Source organism: Bombina bombina, chromosome 4, assembly GCF_027579735.1.
Source record: "Bombina bombina isolate aBomBom1 chromosome 4, aBomBom1.pri, whole genome shotgun sequence".
NCBI classification, from domain to species: domain Eukaryota; kingdom Metazoa; phylum Chordata; class Amphibia; order Anura; family Bombinatoridae; genus Bombina; species Bombina bombina.
Genome location: NC_069502.1, coordinates 284,512,911 through 284,531,946, shown reverse-complemented (window position 1 = coordinate 284,531,946; position 19,036 = coordinate 284,512,911). Strand labels below are relative to the sequence as shown.

Sequence of the window (19,036 nt, the reverse complement as noted above, 5' to 3'; positions counted from 1 at the left end):
GGCGTCCTCCTTAAGTGATCTCTTGATGCGTCCCAATAATAAACCTAGTTATACCACTAGGCCATGGTTAAACACCACAAAAAATGGGTGCTTCCGGTGCAATGGATGCACCACATGCAGTGGGATGACCCAGAGCAAATATTTTAAACATCCTTGGTCAAATAGAAGGTTTGAAATCAGGCAGAGAGTCACGTGCACAACCAAGTATGTAGTTTACATGCTCCACTGCTCGTGTGGTAAATTTTATGTGGGTAAGACCCAGGACGATGCCCAAACTAGGATGGCCAACCACAGGTCAGCCATTAGAGCAGCCATTAACAGTGGCAAGTCTAACCAGCCTGTTGCCAGGCACTTTGTGCAGGCAACACATGCCGTGACTGACCTTAGGTTTATTATTATTGACGATGTCTCACCTCTATTGAGGGAAGGAGACAGGGGTAAAATACTGTTGCAGAGAGAGAGCAGGTGGATCTTTAGGCTTAGTCAATGTGTGTCGGCACCTATGTTAACTGGTAAGATACTGTTAAATAGCGAGTAGTTCTCTCACCCCTCTCCTTGTTTAGCAATGTCCAGTGTCACTAAGCCTGACCTGTGGTGAAGCAGGAAAAACGACCCTCCGTATGTGCAAACCAGGTGCACATGGAGCTGGTCCGGCACTTGACGCTCTCACTGACCGCTCCGGTCTCCTCTGCTCGATCCACCTACGATGGCGTGTGACGTCACTGGGCAAACTTCCGGTACACGGAACTTCTTTCTCCTCGATAGTGCTATGCGTGTACCGGCAACAGCCAAGACCAGGATCGGTGCGCTGAGGATAGCAGATGTAGCACACTGGAAACTGGTGCAACCTCGGTTCCGCAGAATAAAGATAATCAAAGTTCAAATGAGGTGCACAAACAGCCAGTTGTGAATACAAGTAATCTTTTCTTTATTGCAAGTAAAATATTCGCTCCCATCAGGGATACAGGATATGCAAGTATAGTAGTGAGTGGAAGTAACTTCACTCTAGTGACTGTCTGCTGACATGTTTCGGCGATGAAGCCGTAATCGTAGCTAAAGGTCTTAATGTACACCTAGATACGCAGTGTTTTTGTGGGTGGAGTCATTATACATCCGACTTAGAGCCCCTCCCTGTAGATGTTAATGATATTTGGTGATTGATGATACAATCCTTTTTCTGATCAGATACAGCATATTTGGCTCCCTCAGCAGTAAGTCAATAAAGCTGATTGGGTATAGAAGGTCCAAGGTCCACTAAATATTCACAAGTAACCTGAATGTATGGTTGACCAGGGTGCTAATTCAGTATAATGACTAGTTATAATTAGTGATGTTGCGAATAGTTCGCCGGCGAATAGTTCCCGGCGATCATAGCTTGTTCGCGTTCGCTGCGGCGGGCGAACATATGCGATGTTCAATCCGCCTCCTATTCGTCATCATTGAGTAAACTTTGACCCTGTATCTCACAGTCTGCAGACACATTTCAGCCAATCAGCAGCAGACACTCCCTCTCAGACCCTCCCAGCTCCTGGACAGCAGCCATTTTAGATTCATTCTGATCCTGCATTCTTAGTGAGAGGAGGGATAGTGTAGCTGCTGCTGATTTTATAGGGAAATTCATAGCTAGGCTAGTGTTTTCAATGTCCACTACAGTCCTGATGGACTCATCTGATCTCTGCTGTAAGGACAGCACCCCAAAAAGCCCTTTTTAGGGCTAAACCATCTTTTTTTTTTTTGCCTGTGTAATTTTTACTGTGAAACATCAGTCTGCTAGTGTAATCTAATTGCAGTTGCCTGCCTGCCAGTGTGTGTGCCAGGCCCACTTGCCAAGTTAGTGCCACCACTCATATTTGTTGTAACAGTAGTGTAAATATTTTTAAAAAAAACTTTTCTGACTGTGAAACATCAGTCTGCTAGTGTAATCTAATTGCAGTTGCCTGCCTGCCTGCCAGTGTGTGTGCCAGGCCCACTTGCCAAGTTAGTGCCATAGTGCCACCACTCATATTTGTTGTAACAGTAGTGTAAATATTTAAAAAAAAAAACTTTTTTGACTGTGAAACATCAGTCTGCTAGTGTAATCTAATTGCAGTTGCCTGCCTGCCAGCGTGTGTGCCAGGCCCACTTGCCAAGTTAGTGCCACCACTTATATTTGTTGTAACAGCAGTGTAAATATTTAAAAAAAAATGTTTTTGACTGTGAAAGATCAGTCTGCTAGTGTAATCTAATTGCAGTTGCCTGCCTGCCAGCGTGTGTGCCAGGCCCACTTGCCAAATTAGTGCCACCACTCATATTTGTTGTAACAGTAGTTTAAATATTTTAAAAAAAACTTTTTTGACTGTGAAACATCAGTCTGCTAGTGTAATCTAATTGCAGTTGTCTGCCTGCCAGCGTGTGTGCCAGGCCCACTTGCCAAGTTAGTGCCACCACTCATATTTGTTGTAACAGTAGTGTAAATATTTTAAAAAAAAACTTTTTTGACTGTGAAACATCAGTCTGCTAGTGTAATCTAATTGCAGTTGCCTGCCTGCCAGCGTGTGTGCCAGGCCCACTTGCCAACTAGTGCCACCAATCATATTTGCTATAAAAGTAGTGTAAATATTTTAAAAAAAAAACTTTTTTGACTATGAAACATCAGTCTGCTAGTGTAATCTAATTGCAGTTGCCTGCCTGCCAGCGTGTGTGCCAGGCCCACTTGCCAAGTTAGTGCCACCACTCATATTTGTTGTAACAGTAGTGTAAATATTTTTAAAAAAACTTTTTTGACTGTGAAACATGTCTGCTAGTGTAATCTAATTGCAGTTGCCTGCCTGCCAGCGTGTGTGCCAGGCTCACTTGCCAAGTTAGTGCCACCACTCATATTTGTTGTATCAGTAGTGTAAATATTTTAAAAAAAACTTTTTTGACTGTGAAACATCAGTCTGCTAGTGTAATCTAATTGCAGTTGCCTGCCTGCCAGCGTGTGTGCCAGGCCCACTTGCCAAGTAGTGCCACCACTCATATTTGTTGTAACAGTAGTCTAAATATTTTAAAAAAAAACTTTTTTGACTGTGAAACATCAGTCTGCTAGTGTAATCTAATTGCAGTTGCCTGCCTGCCTGCCAGCGTGTGTGCCAGGCCCACTTGCCAAGTTAGTGCCACCACTCATATTTGTTGTAACAGTAGTGTAAATATTTAAAAAAAAAAAACTTTTTGACTGTGAAACATCAGTCTGCTAGTGTAATCTAATTGCAGTTTGCCTGCCTGCCAGCGTGTGTGCCAGGCCCACTTGTCAACTAGTGCCACCACTCATATTTGTTGTAACAGTAGTGTAAATATTTAAAAAATAAACTTTTTTGACTGTGAAACATCAGTCTGCTTTTTTGTGTCAGGCTCACAGCGTATACTGTGCCCACTTGCCCAGTGCCACTACTCATATCTTGTTTAATAGTAGTGTAAGTGTACATTTAAAAAAAATAAACTTTTTGGATTGTGAAACATCAGTCTGCTTTTTTGTGTCAGGCTAACAGCGTATACTGTGCCCACTTGCCCAGTGGCACCATTCATATTTTGTTTAATAGTAGTGTAAGTGGCAGGCAACCCCTCAGGTGCCGTTGTGGTCGTGGTGCTGTGATTCCCTTTGACCCTACAAGAATGCCCAGTGTTCAGAGGCCACGTACCATGAACGCGAAAAGTTCTGAGGAGGACCTAGTTGACTGGCAAACACAGGACACCCAATCTTCTACAGCTTCCGCTCGGAACCTTGACGCACCATCCACCTCCAGCTTAGCTTCGGGCACCTCTCAAGTGACAAGTGCCACTCGCCCCCCTGCCGTCACCACCAACACTAGCACCACAGCCGCTTCACTTGATCTGTCAGAGGAGTTATTGACACATCAGTTGGAAGAAATGAGTGATGCGCAACCATCATTGACAGAGGATGTAGATAACAGTGATATGTCTCAGTCAGGCAGCATTACCGACATAGACGTACGGTGTGATGATGATGATGATGATGATGTTGTACCTGCTGCTGCTTCCTTTGTTGATTTGTCAGATACAAGTGAAGCGGTTGATGATGATGCGTCCGTGGATGTCACGTGGGTGCCCACTAGAAGAGAAGAAGAAGAGGGGGAAAGTTCAGATGGGGAGACAGAGAGGAGGAGGAGTAGATGAGTTGGAAGCAGGGGGAGGTCGTCACAAGGAGCTAGTGGCACAGTCAGACAGCAGACACCAGAATGCCGTCATCGCAGAGCTCAGAAGTGTGGCATTTTCTTTGTGTGTCTGCCTCTGACAACAGTGATGCCATTTGCAACCTGTGCCAAAAGAAACTGAGTCATGGGAAGTGCAACACCCACTTAGGTACAACTGCTTTGCGAAGGCACATGATCTCACATCACAAACGCCGATGGGATGAACACATGAGTAGAAGCAGCACACAAACTCTAAGCCGCCATCCTCCTCCTGGTCCAGAATCTTCAGCCACGTCAACCACTGCTGTCCTCCTTGCCCCCTCTCAACCATCCGCCACTCCGTCTCTCTTCCGTAGCAGTTCCTGCTCATCTGCAGTCATCACAGTCAGGTGTCTGTCAAGGACATGTTTGAGCGTAAGAAGCCAATGTCCCAAAGTCACCCCCTTGCCCGGTGTCTGACAGCTGGCTTGTCTGAACTCTTAGCCCGCCAGCTTTTACCATACAAGCTGGTGGAGTCTGAGGCATTCAAAAAATTTGTATCTATTGGGACACCGCAGTGGAAGGTACCCGGCCGAAATTTCTTTGCACAAAAGGCAATCCCCAACCTGTACTCGATTGTGCGAAAGGAAGTAATGGCATGTCTGGCACACAGTGTTGGGGCAAGGGTCCATCTGACCACTGATAGCTGGTCTGCAAAGCATGGTCAGGGCAGGTATATCACCTACACTGCGCATTGGGTAAACCTGCTGATGGCTGCCAAGCATGGAATGCGTGGCTCTGCAGAGGAGTTGGTGACACCGCCACGACTTGCAGGCAGGCCTGCTGCTACCTCCACTACTCCTCCTACTCCATCCTCTTCCATAACCTCTTCCTCGGCTGAGTCCTCTTCTGCTGCTGCGTCTTGCTCCGTCTTGGGGTTGACTTGCCTGAAAGCAGAGAGTCACACCGGAACAGCACTCCTGTCCGCCCTGAATGCACAGGTGGATCAGTGGCTGACTCCGCACCAACTGGAGATCGGCAAAGTGGTTTCTGACAACGGAAGTAATTTGGTGGCGGCATTGAAAGTGGGCAAGTTGACACATGTGCCGTGCATGGCACATGTGTGTAATCTGATCGTACAACACTTTGTGCATAAGTACCTAGGCTTACAGGACGTCCTGAAGCAGGCCAGGAAGGTGTGTGGCCATTTCAGGCGTTCCTACACGGCCATGGCGAATTTTGCAGATATCATGTGGCGAAACAACATCCCAGTGAGGCGCTTGATTTGCGACAGCCCGACACGTTGGAATTCAACACTCCTAATGTTCGACTGCCTGCTCCAACAAGAAAAAGCCGTTAACGAGTATTTGTATGACCGGGGTGCTAGGACAGCCTCTGCGGAGCTGGGGATTTTTTTGCCAAGTTACTGGACGCTCATGCACAATGCCTGTAGGCTCATGCGTCCTTTTGAGGAGGTCACAAACCTAGTCAGTCGCACCGAAGGCACCATCAGCGACATCATACCATTTGTTTTCTTCCTGGAGCGTGCCCTGCGAAGAGCGCTGGATCAGGCCATAGATGAGCGTGAAGAGGAAGAGTTGTGGTCACCATCACCACCAGAAACAGCCTTATCAGCATCGTTTGCTGGACCAGCGGCAACGCTGGAAGAGGATTGTGAGGAAGAGGAGTCAGAGGAGGAATGTGGCTTTGAGTAGGAGGAGGAGGAAGACCAACCACAACAGGCATCCCAGGGTGCTCGTTGTCACCTATCTGGTACCCGTGGTGTTGTACGTGGCTGGGGGGAAGAACATACCTTCAGTGAGATCACTGAGGACGAGGAACGGGACATGAGTAGCTCGGCATCCAAACTTGTGCAAATGGGGTCTTTCATGCTGTCGTGCCTGTTGAGTGACCCTCGTATAAAAAAAAACTGAAGGAAAACGACCTGTACTGGGTGTCCACGCTACTAGACCCCCGGTATAAGCATAAAGTGCCTGAAATGTTACCAAATTCCCGCAAGTCGGAAAGGATGCAGCAGTTCCAAAATAAATGAAAAAGTATGCTTTACACAGCGTATAAGGGTGATGTCACAGCACAACGGGAATCATCTAACAGGGGAAGAGGTGAAAGTAATCCTCCGACTCCCACGACCACGCCGGCAAGGACAGGACGCTTAACAGACGTGTTGTTGATGGAGGACATGCAGAGCTTTTTAACTCCTATGCATCGCCACAGCCCTTCGGGGTCCACCCTCAGAGAACGACTCGACCGACAGGTAGCAGACTATCTCGTCTTAACTGCAGATCTCGACACTCTGAGGAGCGATGAACCCCTTGACTACTGGGTGTGCAGGCTTGACCTGTGGCCTGAGCTATCACAATTTGCTATAGAACTTCTGGCCTGCCCCGCTTCAAGTGTCCTGTCAAAAAGGACCTTCAGTGCTGCAGGAGGTATTGTCACTGAGAAGAGAAGTTGGCTAGGTCAAAAAAGTCTAGATTACCTCACCTTTATTAAGATGAATGAGGGATGGATCCCAAAGGGACTGACATTGGGCAATACATTCAAGTAAAAAAGGCCTAATGAGATGATATGCCTTGGGCTATAAATGGTCCACAGGCTGCTGTATGTTATCTACAAATGCTGAATGACTTGCGTGACTTATTCGCCACCAACTGGTGTTCAAGCCGCAATGTTTTAAGGCACTTTCTGCCAGGGAAACAAATATCAATTTTTCTGGCCGCTGCTACAGCAGCGGCTGCAACAATACCTAATTTTTCAGGCATGTGTACATGCCAAATTTTTCTGGCCTCTGGTGCTGCACTGTGGCTTCAAAAAACCACAAAACAAAAAAAAAGGCACGTAACAGGGATTAAAGTGATAGGAATAGTACTACTTAACACACCACTCATATCTGGTGGCACAGTAGATTGCACGCGCAGTGCCCCAAATTTGAAGTAGGAGGACCGACCAAGCATCTTTTTCCATCTCCCGACCCGGTTCCTAAAATCCATGCCATATACACGTCCCCTTGCGCCGCAACTGCCTCTGGGAACCTTACCATGGGTCCCAGACCGCACGTCTTGTAATTCTATGTCTGGGAAATTATCTCTCTATCAAATCTATCTATTTATCTATCAAATCTATCTATCTATTGAATCTATCAAATGTATCTATTGATCTATCTATCTAATCTATGTATCTCCCTATCTATCAAATCTATCTATCTCGTGGCCGGACCGACCAAGCATCTTTTTCCATCTCCCGGTTCCAGAAATCCATGCCATATACACGTCCCCTGATAGGGGACACCACAGGGATTAAACTGATAGGAATAGTACTACTTAACACACCTTATAATAACGCAGAGAGAGGCAACGCAGAGAGAGGAGTCTGAAGAAGAGGAGTCAGAGGAGGAAGGTGGCTTTGAGGAGGTGGAAGACCAAACACAGCAGGCGTCCCAGGGGGCTTGTTGTCACCTTTCGGGGACCCTTGGTGTTGTACGTGGCTGGGTGAAGGAAGAGACCTTCAATGACATCAGTGAGGACAAGGAACGGGACATGGCTAGCTTGGTATCCAACCTTGTGCAAATGGGGAGTTTGCAGTTGTGCAAACGGACTGTTTGCGGTGCATTAAAGGGACAGTCTAGGCCAAAATAAACTTTCAGGATTCAGATAGAGCGTGTAATTTTAAACAATTTTCCAATTTACTTTTATCACCAATTTTGCTTTGTTCTCTTGGTATTCTTAGTTGAAAGCTTAACCTAGGAGGTTCATATGCTAATTTCTTAGACCTTGAAGCCCACCTCTTTCAGATTGCATTTTAACAGTTTTTCACCACTAGAGGGTGTTAGTTCACGTATTTCATATAGATAACACTGTGCTCGTGCACGAGAAGTTATCTGGGAGCAGGCACTGATTGGCTAGACTGCAAGTCTGTCAAAAGAACTGAAAAAAGGGGCAGTTTGCAGAGACTTAGATACAAGATAATCACAGAGGTTAAAAGTATATTATTATAAATGTGTTAGTTATGCAAAACTGGGAAATGGGTAATAAAGGGATTATCTATCTTTTAAAACAATAAAAATTCTGGTGTAGACTGTACCTTTAAACGGGGAGTTTGGTCTGTCACTGTGAAGTGGGCATAACCCTTACACTACATGATCGATACAACATCATACCTGATGTTTTAAAACACGTTATTCCAAACTATTTAGGAATGTTAGGTGATTTATGCCCTTTATGGCTTAAAACCAGACTCTGCATCAACTATGTAATTTTCCATGGGAGTTTTGCCATGGATCCCCCTCCGGCATGCCACAGTCCAGGTGTTAGTCCCCTTGAAACAACTTTTCCATCACTATTGTGGCCAGAAAGAGTCCCTGTTGGTTTTAAAGTTCGCCTGCCTATTGAAGTCAATGGCGAACATTTTTAGGTTCGCGACATCAGTAGTGATAATAGGGTTTATTACTCTCTTTGAGTCAAGTTGTGCTGGATTTCCCCCTTAGAACATTTCTTTATAATTGTTTTGAGACAAACGGTGATTAGGGATACGCAGCGACTGAATATATGGCTATTTACATCAGTAATAGTGTATCATTGATATTATGGTTGATGACTGACAGCATACATATTACTCTTATTCTTCACTTTGTGGACGGATGGTCCCCCTTATACATAGGCATATAGTGTATACCATTATGGTTAGTTGTTTATGGTGCATTATGAAATTTATAGTTATGTTACACTGCTGAGCACTATACGTCCTGGTGTTCATTGGTTCATTAATGCTGTTATGAGTCACTAGTGTTGCTATTATGATTTTTATGTTAAGCAGGTTTATCTAGGGTACAGACTTCATTTGATCTATCAACTTTTATGTAGTCAGAGGTACCCGTAACATACATCTAGTTTATAGCTATTGTGGCTAACAGAAAGGAGATTACAAAGGTTATTTGACGCTGCCATCCTCACACATGCTATGTTTGTATTTTTCTGACAGTATACTTGCTGTCAGTTTGCCATGTCTTTTAACTTTGATTTTGTGGTATTTTGACCCTCCAGGACTGTTGTACTGACTCCGGTGCATGCCCAGTTGCGTTGTGGGGATGCTACTCAGTCAGGAGCACGGTTGGTTAAGGTAACACTTAAAAGTTTGTTTGTTTGCTTTGTATGTAAGTCTGAGGATGGGGGCAACCCGAAAACATTTACTACAGTAAAATATGTGTGTCCATCCCTGCCTTCCCCTCTGGGTCAAACAGTACCTCAGTTGGTGCAGGGCCCTCTACTGGCCCTTCCAGGTTGCAGGTGTTGTCTTCTGGGGTGTACTGACAAAGCATCCGGCCCACATCATCCCCCAGCAAAACAACATAATATCCTCTGCCACTTCAGGGCGCACCAAGTGATATCCAACCCCAGTGTCCTGAAGTCTCATGGTCACACAGTCTCCCTCTGTGACACTCTGCAGATTACCTGCTGACCCACAAACAAAGCTGCTCAAGGTTTCCCTGTTGTATTCCCACCCCAGACTGCGTGTTGAGGTTTCTTCTTGGTGGGGCAGGCAAAACTCAGGTGCCCAAACTCATGGCACCAAATGCATGGGCGGGTATCCCCCTTGCCCAATGCAGCTTCTGCCCCCTTGATGGGAGATGTTCCAGGGGAAGGTACTTCTGTAGAATCGGTTGTCAGTTGCTGGCACATTCCCTCCCTCCAGGGAGTTGATACAGCTTGCACAGTGGAACACTTGGCAACTGGGGCTTCGTTGTTAGTGCTGTCTGTAGCCCCTGCAGCTGAATCAGGTTCCATTCCCAGGAGCACTCTTCTGGCCAATGGGCTCACTGTCTGGCAAATATATTGCAAAAATTCTGGGTACAGGAGAGGTGCCTCGGTTATGGTAAACCTAAAAACCTCTAGCACATGTCTCCGCTGGGTATCCCTTATAACTATTGCATGCTCTCTTTTTCTCTCAGCAGCTTCTCTCTCTCTTTTTCTCTCAGCAGCCTCTCTCTCTCTTCTTCTCTTCTCCTCTTGATACTTGAGGATCAGTTCCATTCTTAGTTTGGGTTCAACATCCCCCAAGTATCTGAGTGCTGTCTGTAGCTCAGACTCCATGACACTTACAGGGTTAACAGCACCAGGTAACAGTCCTTGGGCTACAAGAGGGTCAACAGTGTTGGGTACCAGGTCTTGAGTTACAGCTTCCACAGTAACCCTTTCTGTGAATGTTTCAAACTCTGTTGTGAGGCCCTCTGCCTCCAGCAATTTCAGTATCAGCTGTTCTTTCCCTTTGCCAAGAATAGTAATTCCTCTTTTCTTGCAAAGAAACTCCAGAGACCATTCAGGCATTCTCCTATATTCTTCCATACTGAGCGTAGCAACAAACAACAAGAGGGAGGGAAAAAGCACAATAGAGGAGTGTGGGCATGAAGGGGCTAATGGCACACAGCTCTGGTTCCCTTAACCTTGCACCTCTGCAAAAGGACCTTAAAAGGGACACCTCATTAACCCCAAATCTTGTTGTAGCATACAATTGCAAAGCTACAGTTCTTTAAAAAGAAAATGGGACATGAAAAGAATTACATACAATATCTAACTTATTACCAAGTTCCTTTAGATATGTGGAGAGCTGCCATTCCAGATGTTTAGTGGCTTGAGTCCCAGGCAGTTCTGCCCCCCAAGTCTTTCTGTTACATATTTAAACCAAACTTTCTTTGTCTTGTCAAAGACAATGCCCTGGTTATAATTTACAACAAGTGCAGCCAATGCAAGCAAGTCTTAGATCCCAGTAGGGGGAGGGACTTTTTGCATTCCTACACACAGGGCTAAAGAGGGAGAAGGAAGGGGGGGAAAGGGGAAGGAAGGAGGGGGGTCTCAGCTTACAGCTTCTCTGAATACAGATTTCACACTAAGAAATAACAGTTCACCTTAACCCTTTCCAGTCTGAGACAATACCACCTCTGCTGGGAAGCCAATCCAGGTATCAGCTACTCCACATGATTGTATCATGACAACAGGTAAAGACTGATTTAAACATCAGTGCTTTGGAAGGGTTATCTGAAATGTTCTATTCATTTTCTGTGCAACATTAGGATTGTTTGAGATAGAATTTGATTTATTTTTTAACCATTCTGAAAAAATAGAGTGGCTGTTCAGTCTTGTGCTATATGTAAACTAAGCATTCATCTACTGCTGCAAATTAATCATGTCACAACTTCACAGCCCTGATTCACAATAACATCACTGTAAAACTCAAATATCCTGTATGTTCAGTACCTGCTCTGTTTTGCTATTCATTGGTTCATTAATGCTGTTATGAGTCACTAGTGTTGTTATTACGATTTTTATGTTAAGCAGGTTTATCTAGGGTACAGACTTTGTTTGATCTATCAAAATTTATGTAGTCAGAGGTACCCGTAACATACATCTAGTATATAGCTATTGTGGCTAACAGCAAGGTTAGCAAGGTTATTTGACGCTGCCATCCTCACACATGCTATGTTTGTATTTTTCTGACAGTATACTTGCTGTCAGTTTGCTGTGTCTTTTAACTTTGATTGTGTGGTGTTTTGACCCTCCAGTACTGTTGTACTGACTCCGGCGCATGCGCAGTTGCGCTGTGGGGACACTGCTCAGTCAGGAGCTCGGTTGGTTAAAGTAACACTTAAAAGTTTGTTTGTTTGCTTTGTATGTAAGTCTGAGGATGGGGGCAACCCCAAAAACATTTACTACAGTAATATATTTAATTAAGAAAAAACGGAGAGTGCTTTTCTTTTTTTGGCAATTGTGTATATGTATATATATATATATATATATATATATATATATATATATATATATATACACATACATTTTCATATTATTAATGATGAGTTGACTAGAACCTTTTCCTCTCTGGGCTAATAACTTTTCTCCTCTGATTAGTAAACCATAGACATATTTTTCCACCCCTCCAATTCTCTCATTCCCTCAACATGCCTCTCTTTATATCACTATACACCCTCACGTGTATATTGGAAGTACCACCATACATTTTTATGAGCAGTGAGGTTACTATGGCAATGGCTGTTATTATTCCAATTAGATAGACCACCATACAGGCTAAAGAACCCTGCTGTAAAAGAGGCTTGATTAGACAGTGTTACAGTTCACTGTTGCCATGGTGACTGTTATAGTGACCTCTAATTTGAAATCAGACAGTCAACAAGTGTAGTGCCTGCTGTCTTTAGGAAATAGGGCTCATTTGAGACCCTATCCTCTTATACATTGAAAACATAAGGTAGGTGCTACAGGACTATTTGCTGGCTGGAGACCAATTCTTTCCTATAGAGAAAGATAGAAGGGTATATTTAACATAGTGCGAGCAGACATGATATGATGTAGTATATCATGTCCGCTGCACATCGATAAATGTTATCATTGCACCAGCAGTTCTTGTGAACTGCTGGTGCAATGCCGCCCCCTGCAGATTTGCGGCGATTGGCCGCTAGAAGAGGGTGTCAATCAACCCGATTGGGTTGATTTCTCTCTGCCGCCTCAAAGCAGACGGAACAGGTTATGGAGCAGTGGTCTTTAGACCGCTGTTTCATAACTTCTGTTTCCGGCGAGCCTGAAGGTTTGCCGGAAACACGGGGCATCAAGCTCCGTACGGTGCTTGATAAATTGACCCCATAGACTTTGCTCACCTTCATGCTTATGGGACAAATAACCCCAATTTAAAACAAAGGTTCTTATACCCCCCTAGGTCAGCTAAGGGGAGATAGGGTATTTTTTTAGTCCTCCCTCCACCTTGGCCAGATTTTCCTGGTGGTTAGTTTTAGCAGTACTTGACATTTTTAAGATAATCATCATTTGTGAGGGTTTGTATGTTTAGTGGTGCGGGGGTAAACAGGTAGAGACTGATTTAAACATCAGTGCTTTGGAAGGGTTATCTGAAATGTTCTAATCATTTTCTGTGCAACATTAGGATTGTTTGAGATAGAATTTGATTTATTTTTTTAACCATCCTGAAATAATAGAGTGGCTGTTCAGTCTTGTGCTATATGTAAACTAAGCTTTCATCTAATGCTGCAAATTAATCATGTCACACCTTCACATCCCTGATTAACAACAACATCACTGTAAAACTCAAATATCCTGTATGTTCAGTACCTGCTCTGTTTTGCTGGTGGCTAATTTATGTTAACACTTAACACGCACAGATTTCACAAAAACTACTCCCAGTGCTGGGAAGCTACTTTGAAGCAGCTCAGGCAGTGATATAGTTCTCATTTAAATAAAAAAATGCTTTTTACAACCAGAAATCTCGTTTAATTTTTTTTTACTATTTTGATAGAAAATCCCCCAATTGTTTTGCCCCTTATATGGAAGATTGGGAGAGAGAACTTTCACAAGCTGGATATTCTTTATTCAGAAACACAATGACATTGATGTTAGAAAAGAACAATAAAATATTATATAGCTTATATATATTATATTATATAGATGGTACTACACACCACAGAAATAGCACTGCCTGTTTCCTCAGAGTAATAGATGTCGGTGTTGCAGCTGTGTCAATAGTTGTATGAGCCACTTATCATAATGCTCCAGGTCCAACAATTTTCTTATCAGTGATATTGAAAAAACTAAATTGAAAGTGAAGGTAAACTTTGATGAATGAGAGCCCGGTTTTTAAAAATACTATTATAAACAGGGACACTTTCATTCATCAATGTTTAGAAAGCAGCCGTTTCTGTTTAAAAAAAAATACACAAAAAACAAAACTTACCTTTCTTCTCTTCACAGCTAGAGCAGCTTCCCCCGTGTGCAGATCCTCTCTTCACACATCAGCAATGACTAATCCGGCTTCCTCCAATCATGACTTTCCCCCAGGGGAATCATTGCCTGAAGCCATGCCGTGATTGGAGGTAGCCGGATTTCTCTCTTCACACGTCAGCAATGAGGATCTGGGGGTGGGGGAAGCTGCTCTGGCTGTGAAGAGGAGAGAGGTAAGTTTTTAAACAAAAAGCTGCTTTCTAAACTTTGATGAATGAAAGTGCCCCTGTTTTTAATAGTATTTTTAAAAACTGGGCTATCATTCATCAAAGTTTACCTTCACTTGAACTAGAGAAACAGGTGAAATAATCAGCTGATCAGTAACCATGGTAACCAACCTGCTCTCACCTATCAGCTGATTATTTCACCTGTGCTCTAGTTCAGCTATAATGAAAACCTGGACTGTTGGGGGTACTTGAGGACTGCAGTTGAGAAAAAGTATATTAATATTCAAGTGCTGGTTATGCAAAACTGGGGAATGGGTAATATAAAGGTATTATCTATCTTTTTAAACAATACCATATTTTCAAGTAGACTGTCCCTTTAATTTACAAATTGCAATGCATATCAAAAATGGTAGTATTATATTTTGCCTTTCTGATATTATTTGATTTTATAAATCATACTGCCTTTGGTATCTATACAATCATAGCTATTAATATGGTATTAAGGTTTGACTGGTTGTTTGATCAACATTAATATATCTCTGTGTGAGGCAATACAATATTTTGCCTTATTAGTGTGCAGTTCATGTTTACCTGCCACTAATATCTATATTGATATGATATGCGACTTCCCATTTCAAACTAACATAGTTATTCTCAGACAGTTATTTCATAAAGCAGCAGTATATGCTGCTTATTAGTCTGCAGTTCGGTATTTATAACCCCCAGCACATACCGCAAGTAGTTGTTATGCTACCAGAAGTCCCTAACCCTTACAGTTTGGGTCTTATATGATTAAATCACAAATGCATTTGTGTAGAACAACTTGATGTATATAGGGCCAGATTACAAGTGGATCACAAAATTGAGCTTTCGCAAGCACGATATTTGCGCACCATTCGTTATACCAGCACACACAAATGTGCACTGGTATTACTGGTTAAGCGCAATGTGAACGCAACCTTGGGTTCGCATTGCGTGGAAGCTTTGCTCTCACGAGAGTGCGCTTTCATAGGCTCCAATGGGAGCCTCGTTCTCATGCCATGAGACACAGCAGAGAACCTAGCACAGCGAAGGGAGTAAGTTGTGGAACGTTGGGCAACAAATTTGAAATGTATATGAATATATACACATATTAACACAAATATATATGTATATACATATATATAAATTCAAGTGAAATCACAGTCACTCATAGACCGCAATGTAAAGGCACTTTTCAGTGGTGTATTGTTTTTTCTAACACCCCACACCAGCTCACTTTAACCCCTTATAACTGCTTTGTGCAGTTATTTAATAAAACAAAGATGCTGATATTTTTTTTTATTTTATACAGGAACTATCCCCTATATTTTGGGTGCAATTTTGGGGTTATTTATCATGCGTCCGTAAACGGGAAAATTTGCCAGTTTATGGGCGCACAATAAATTAGAGCAAAACTATAAATTAGCCCATAATTAGTAACTTTTAAAATAACTTATTTATTGATGCTTTTCTATTAGTGATGCAAATCAGCAAATTATACTCCTGATAGTAACTGTTGTAAACGCATACAATCCAGGAGCTAAAAGTTACTAATGGATTGATACAAAAGCTAATGTGGTAGACCCAGCGGTATATTGCAAGTGTAGCTTTATTATAAAGTCTCTTAGTGGATATTAAATTCTATCATCCATCTATTATATAGTTTGATATGTATTATTATTATCACGTTGGGGACAAGAGTGCTTAGAGGGGTATCCTGTCCAGTACAGTCTATAATACTGGAAATTGACACAAGAGTGTTCCTTATCTCACTATGGCTCTCTGGTCTGATGAGATTCTATAAGATTACTTGTCAGTATTCGTTTTAAAGGCAATTTTTACCTTGTGATCTGTGTATCTCAATAAGTGAAGTTCACTAATATGCTTGACCCTCTAAATCGTCCATTACACGGCCCTTAACCTCATATAAAATTAGACATTAACATGACATAAATAAAGACAGACCATATTTGTGGTATAAAATTCTGGCCACAGCCAGTTTATCAACTTAACATATAACTTAAATAAAACATCATAAACAACAACTTTGCAATAATAAGAAAATAACGTATTGCATTTCAAGCCTTATTATTGTGCTAGCCTCAAATTATCCTAACCTTTTCCAACCAACTAAAGGTTAGTTTATCTGCTACCAGGCCGTCTTTGCTCAGCTGGACTTAGCAAGATGCTAAGTCCGTTCCATTCCGACTTATAACCAGTTCCAAGGGACCCCATGCCCAAGGAGCTAATTACCTTGCTCTCCCACCCCTTGGGGAGGCTACCAACCAGCCTTTTTCATGCCTTGGTCTGAAAATTGATGCTAGCACCCCCGCCAAAAACTGGGAAGTCACCACTTCCCCAGTTCTGCCACCCCTCACATCAGCAATTTAAGCTTTTCTTGAAGGGCCAGAATGAAAAGCCTCAAACCAAATTCGTTCAAGTGAACACCATCCTGCACATAAAACTCACCATTCCCCACATCCTCCAAATCAGCATGATTGACAACCACACCATTAATCCGCCTCATAAAGGACAACACCAACTTGTTCATTTTACGTCTGCTATTGTCCAACTTAGCCTGATCCCAGGGCATGCGGCACCATCGCAGACCACACTATCAATAATCCTGAGAACAAATCCCTCAGTCGAGACAAATCCCTCTTAATCCTCCTCACCAGTTCTTTCTGAGGAAGAAATCCCAAGTCGTTGTCACCAGCATGAACAACAAGTACATTGGGACCAGGAAATTGCTTTGCGTAACCCTCTACAGATAATAAAGACTTGGTCCCACCGCAGGCCCGAATGCCAAACCACCTCAACACAGCCTTATCCCTTCCAAAACCAAGTTGAAGGCCATCTTCTTTGACCACAGCAGCCCTCCATGCCCAGTAAATAAAAGAGTGGTCCACCACCCAAACCTGAAGAGGATCTGGAAAAAGAGGAAACAGCACAGATGCAATTAAAGTATCAAATGTGGACAGACATACGAATGGAAACTATTGAATGCCCACCTCCCAACACCCTTAACAACATTATCCCCCAAACCAGATGCATACGTGGCCGCACCTGTCCTAAATGAATGTGAAACAAATTTGCTAGGATTGAAACCTAATTTACACAATTCCTTTCCCAACACTGCCCTAAATTGATACTGAGACAGGGCCCTGCCGTCAATGTGTATCAATAAGGAACCCCCCCACCACCGCCCTAGCTGCTAAAAATCTATGCAGGGCCATGCACGGGCACACCTCAACCCCTGTTGGATAAAGGATTACTGTCTTTCCTTTTCCCAACTCATCCGTCTTTGATCTTCTTAAAAATATGGACACATGCAAGTCCGTTACTCTGACATCAGACACACCCAAGCCCTCTTGAACAACTCATTAACTCTGTGATGCAGAAAGCTCCAAAAAAGGCCAAAGAAAAAGCCATCTGAAAAAGCCCTTCATAAGCAGAATTACAAACCATCCAACACCTTCCACAATTTTGACAGAAGCAAGAAAGATACTGGGCGGCGACCATCACCCCTACTTCCTTGCTTCTTAAGGTCCTTGATAATTTGTCGCATTCAAAACATCTTAGTGAGGTCAACAACCCCCCCAATAACTTAAAACGGAAGGCCAGCGCAGCCAACCATTTATCGATTGCAGAAGGAGACAACCTACACAGTCTCCAACACCATATCCAGTCCAACAGGACTCTCTGGCAATGCTGGTCACCATCAGAAATACCTCGCTGATAAAGTTAAAACTCACATTCACCCCAAACCTTGGAATAAGCTTTCCAACAACTTGGAGCCAAGTAGAATCTCACCAGATCGGCAAGTCCCCTGTACCAAGGCTCCATAAGTATTCCGATACTTCCTTCCCCACCTCGTCTGCAAATGAAGCCAGCTCCCGAAATCGTCTCCACTGCAAATGAGAAAGCGTGTCAGCGATTGAATTTTGAACCCCTTGGATGTGTTTTGCCTTAACCAATACATTCAATCTCATACACTGCAAAACAAAAACCCTCAGACGAATTACCGGAGGAGACGATGAGCTCAAACAATTAATCACTGACACCACACCCATGTTATCTGTAGATAACAGGACAGACCTGTCCCTAAACTCCGTACTCCAACAAACAGTGCCACCACAATTGGGAAAAATCCCAAAAACACCAAATTCTTAATGACGTCACTCTTCACCCATTCCTCAGGCCACTTGGCTGCACACCATCCGTTCCCAAAGATGGCCCCAAAACCCTTACTTCCAGCAGCATCCGTCACCAGTCCCAGCTCGAGACCCTGGATGCCTGAATCAAAGCAGACCCATTAATCTTCCAAACCCACAGGTCCTTCTTAATGGGCACAGTCAAACGTATGAAATGATGAGGCTACCGAACGTCAGCCGTAGCTAACGACAGCCAGCGGCAAACCCTACCAACTGGAATGATTCTACAAGCAAAATTGAATTTGCCTATCAAAGATTGCATTTCAACAAGCTTAACATTAGAGGCTGAGAGGAAATGCAGAATCACTTCAACCAAATCACGGACCTTACAGACAGGAAGCCTACATTCCATCAACTCAGAGTCAATAGTAATACCCAAAAAAACTTAAAACCGTTACAGGGCCCTTGTATTTCTCAAATGCAATAGGCACTCCAAAATCATCGGCAATATGGTAGAAAGCATCCTGCAACACCTCACAAACAGAATCGCCCAATGGACCAACAAACAGAAAATCATCCAAGTAGTAGACAACCGATGAAAACCCCGCCTGCTCCCTGATCACCCACTCCAAAAACGTGCTAAAACTTTTGAATAGTGAGCACAAGATGGAGCACCCCATCGGAAGGCACAGGTCAACAAAAACTTCACCCTCAAAGCAACAGCCAAGTAATTTGTG

At 43.3% G+C, this 19,036-nt stretch overlaps 1 protein-coding gene across 6 annotated transcripts in view; it reads right to left on the bottom strand.

Moving 5' to 3' along the window:
- Positions 1-19,036, bottom strand: part of LOC128656206 (glutathione hydrolase-like YwrD proenzyme) — a 628,013-nt gene that overhangs the window by 557,701 nt on the left and 51,276 nt on the right. Inside the window, exon 1 of one of the 6 annotated variants that reach the window (XM_053709981.1) lies at positions 13,911-13,973. The exons of 4 other annotated variants lie outside the window; for them this stretch is intronic. The gene's annotated coding sequence lies outside the window, so the exon portion shown is untranslated. Of the gene's footprint in view, positions 1-13,910; positions 13,974-19,036 lie in introns of those variants that run through there. One more of the 6 variants, XM_053709988.1, reaches the window with a different exon arrangement.